Below are 5,211 nucleotides of genomic sequence, written 5' to 3'. Positions count from 1 at the left end.
CCATAAAGGCCTCAAACGGAGCAATTTGCTAGAATGATAGGTGTTGTTATAAGCAAACTCAACCAATGGTAAGTGATTATCCCAATTACCCTTGGAATCGATAACACAAGTCCTCAACATGTCCTCCAGGGTATGAATATTCCTATCTACCTGAGCATCCTTCTGTGGGTAAAAAGTTGTAGTAGGATGAACTTGGGTACCAAGACCCTTCTGAAAAGCCTTCCAAAAATAAGAGGTAAATTGGGTACCTCTATCTAAAATAATGGCCAACAAAACTCTATGAAACTTTAACAATTCCTTGAGATAGAGACTAGCATAATCCTCGACTAAATATGAAGTTTGGACTGGCAACAAATAAGCAAACTTGGTCATTCTATCCACAATGATCAAAATAAAATCATGTTAACGACGCGTACAGGGTAACCCCGTAACAAAATCCATATTGTCGACTTACCACTTACAAGTGGGGATGCTGAACTCCTGAAGCATATCACAAGGTCTCTGATGCTCAACTTTAATCTATTGACAATTCAGACACTTAGACACAAATTCTGCAATATTCTTTTTCATACCATTTTACTAATAGACTTCCCGCAAATTTCAGTATATCTTAGTGGATCCTGGGTGAATAGAATATCGCAAAATATGTGCCTTTTCTAATATTCGATGCCTCAAAACATCCATATTTGGAACACATAATCTGCCCTGACAACGAAGCACACTATCTCCTTCTTGGTAGAAAACCTCAACTTTATGATCCCGAACTGCCTCTTTCAACTTAACCAAAATAGGATCTCTGTCTTTCTTTTTCTTTACCTTAAAAACTAAGAAATATTCTAAACTATTCTAAACCTAAATACTACTTTTGGCCAAATCGACCAACCAAACACCCAAACTAGCTAGTTGATGCACCTCGCAAATTAACTCATTCTTATCATCCTCAACATAGGCAAAACATACCATAGATAACTTGTTAAGGACATCAACCACAACATTGGCCTTACCTGAGTGATACAACACACTCATATCAGTCTTTCAACAATTCAAGCCATCTTCTCTGACAATGATTTAAATATTTTGTGTGAACACATACCATAAACTCTTATGATTAGTAAACACATCAGCATGAACACCAGAGGTAATGCCTCCAAATCTTTAAGGCAAAGATAACTGCTGCCAACTCGAGGTCATAAGTTGAGTAATTATTTTCATGAGGTTTAAGCTGTCTAGAGGCATAGGATATGACCTTACCTCACTTCATCAATACACAACAAAGACCAACCATGGAAGTATCACAATAAACTATAAACCTATCTGAACCCTCAAGTAGAGTTAATACTGTAGCAAAACTGAGTCGAGTCTTTAACTCTTGAAAACTCTTCTCACAAGAATCTAACCACTGAAACTTAACTTTCTTCTGAGTCAGTCTATACATATGAAAGGCAATAGAAGAAAATACCTCAACAAATTATCTGTAGTAATCGACTAAACCCAGGAAACTCCTAATGTTTGGTGGAAAGATGGGTCTAGGCCAATTTCTTACTGCTTCACTCTTTTGGGGATTAACTCGAATGTCATCACTGGAAATGATGTGACCAAGGAAAGCTACTGATCTCAACCAAAATTCACACTTACTGAACTTGGCGAATAATTGATGATCCTTAAGGGTCTGCAAAACAATCCTCAGGTGGTCTGCATGATCACCTTCACTACGAGAATAGACAAGGATATCATCTTTAAAGACCATGACGAACATGCCTAAGTATTTCTTCACACTCAGTTCATCAAGTCCATAAAAGTTGCAGGGGCATTTGTTAGTTCAAAATACATAACTATAAATTCGAAGTGACCATATCGAGTTTTAAAGATTGTCTTCATAAAGTCCCATTCTCTAACTCTGAGATAATGATAATCGGATCTGAGGTCTATCTTAGAGAAATAATTTGCACCCTGAAGTTGGTCAAACAAGTCATTAATCCTGGGGGGAGGATACTTATTCATGATTGTGACTTTGTTCAACTTGCGGTAGTCGATACATATTCTAAGAGAACCGTCTTTCTTATGCACGAAGAGAACTGGAGCACCCTATGGAGAGAAACTAGGTCTAATAAAACCCTTATATAAGAGATCTTTCAATTTTTCTTTCAATTCCTTAAGATCAGCTACATCCATTCTATAAGTTAGAATTGAAATAGATCGGGTATCTAGGAGGAGATCTATTTTGAAGTCAATTTTCCTTTCGAAAGAAACTCCAGGAAGATCTTTAGGAAACTCATTTACCACTGCAACTAACTCAAGACTTGGAATTTTAGAATTCGAGACCTTGACTGATACAAGATGGTAAATACAACCCTTGGAAATTATTTTCCTCCCCTTAAGGTAGGAGACAAATTGACCTATAGGTGTTGAGGTACTACCCTCTATTCTATGACTGGCTGATTAGAAAAGTAGAACTGGATGGTTCTATTTCTAAAATCAACTGAGGCATAGCAGGAATGAAGATAATCCATGCCGATAATGACATCTAAATCAGTCATCTCTAATTTTACAAGATCAACTGAGGAAACTTTTTAGGACACTATGACTGGGCAATTTCTGTATACCCGCCGAGCTATACTAGAACTACCCACTGAAGTAAACATTGAAAAGAGTTCTACTAATATGGCAGGACTGATATCGAAACCTATAGTTACATAAGGATTCACGAAGGAAAGTAAAGCTCCGGGTCTAATAATTGATACGGTAGAAGACTCGTAGAATACCAGTAACTACATTAGGAGAACATTCCTAATCCTCTCGAGTCTGGAGGGCATAGAGTCAATTCTGGTGTTGTCCACTGGTCACACTAAAAGTGGCACCCTGCAGGGTAAGGCGACCTATTAGTGCTACTGAAGAATTAATCTGGCCCTACTGACTATCATTCTTGCCCTTCCGCATATCCGTTGGGCAATCCCTTATCTTGTGGACTGTCTGGCCATACACAAAACACTCATCACTACCGGCCATACACTCAGCCTTATGTTTCTTACCACACCTCTTATAGATTGGATTATGCGACCACTGTTCACACTATCCTGGGACTTGGATCCTAGTGCTCTATCACGAATATCTAACCGAAACTTGGGCACTGGAGCACTAGTAGAAGATGGAGATGGGGATGAAGATTTTTAGATAAACTGAGAATGATTTTCAACATCAGGTCTTTGCTAAGAAAAGTTAAAACTACTAGTTCTGGCCCTCTTATTCTTCTTTTTCTTTTTTTTTTTTAGCTTCTCTTCCTCAATCTGTTGAGCATGAACCATCAGCCTAGAGAGATTCATATCCTTAATAAACATAGCTGTTCTACACTTTTTGACTACATCTTTAAAAACTCCAGACACAAACTTACTCATTCAGGACCTGGAATCAGCCACCATAGTTAGAGCATACCTCGTTAACTAAGTAAACTTGAGTGAATACTACTTCACACTCATATTATCCTACTTCAAATTGATGAACACTTACACCTTGGCCTCTCTCAACTCTAGTGGGAAGAACCTATCTAAGAAAGTAGTACCAAACTCATCCCACTCAACAGGCCATGTATCGGTACCTCTATCCTTCTTCTATTGCTTAAACTAAGTATGATATACCCTTTGCAATTAGTAAGCAGCTAAGTCAGCACTCTCGCTAGAAGTGACACCCATGATATCAGTCACTTTCTATATTTAATCAAGAAACTATTGTGGATCCTCCTCTAACTTAGATCTAGAGAACACTGGAGGATTCATCAAAGTAAAGTCACGAATCCTAGCAGCAGTTGTATTCACTATTGGATTGATTGGGGCAACAACCTGTTGGTTATTCTGGGCAGACATAGACTAGGCTAATGTTTTCCCTAAATTTGCCATGGGAGACATATCCGTTCAGAGGGTCTTCTTGAACAGGTGGAGGCGCGAGCTGGTCCCCATTCCTCCTTCTGTTATTCTTTCTGGGAGGTATTTTCTATAAACGGATGAAGGACAAGTTAGAGAGAAAATTCCATAGATCTCATGCTCCATCGCATGACATGAACATTGAAAAAAGAGAAACTTTTCTAAAAATATCTCGTAGCCTCTCGCTCATAAGCGTAGCACGCTTCACATCTATGAACATGACTCTACGTAACACGGCTTTCTGACAACTTAGGACACTTTAGACCATGGGCTCTAATACCAAGTTTGTCATGACCCAAGACTAACCCTAGTTGTAACACGGTAATTAAGGCCACAAGTAACCCCAAGCTAACCCATGGTCTGGCATAAGCTGAAAATACTAAAAAAAAAAAGGTAATAAAATACTGTGCAGAAGTCTTATAAAATCAAATAGATGAATAGTCAAAACAATGATAAGTGTACTAAAAATCATCATTAAAGGACCATACTAACTGTCTGACAATATGAAAACCTTTAAACATGACGAGTTATTGGGATAGGTCCCCAACTAACTCTAACTGCTGAAACATTATGAAATAAAGTACTGGAAAGCATGATAAGTAATATGACTAGTCCACAACTGATGAGGACTCACCAATGTTATAGTTGAGTGATACAAGGATGGACTTCGTGCGATCTGAGAACTGAGCATCCGAACCTAAATTGCGAAACTACTATAGCGTAAATGAGAGTATGCAGTCATTACTTTGAATGTACTGGTATGGAAAATAAGGACCAGTTGATATGTATATATGTAATGGTACTGAACATAAATACATGAACATGTAAATCGAATGCAAGACCAAGTAAAGCATGTACTGAAGTAATCTGTAAAACTTATTAACTGAATAATTGTCAGGCTAGACACTTGGTCATATAAACTTGAACTGATATAACTTGAATACTGAACTGAGACTATGGGAGATAACCATAACCGATATGCCCCAATTTGAGAAAATCAGGGTCCAACCTATAACCCAGTTGGAAGGATGATGGTACTTTGTCAAGGGTACAAACACTAGCTTGTATGGATCCACTAATCTAATGTCTCGAAGGACGAGGGTGTCATGCCTCTAATAATGGGGGAACGTCATAATCTATGGTGGCATTGTAGGTCTGGAACTTAGGGACTATTACTAACGACTCATGCCTACTGATGGGGGAACCTCCATTCCTGCGTTCACTCGGTGTTAAATATTTACTCCTAACTGAATAACACTGGTAATGATAATTGCTTAACATGATTCAATACTGATAA

This window comes from Capsicum annuum, unplaced genomic scaffold, assembly GCF_002878395.1.
Source record: "Capsicum annuum cultivar UCD-10X-F1 unplaced genomic scaffold, UCD10Xv1.1 ctg2517, whole genome shotgun sequence".
Lineage (NCBI taxonomy): Eukaryota > Viridiplantae > Streptophyta > Magnoliopsida > Solanales > Solanaceae > Capsicum > Capsicum annuum.
Note: the sequence above shows the minus strand (reverse complement) of the source record.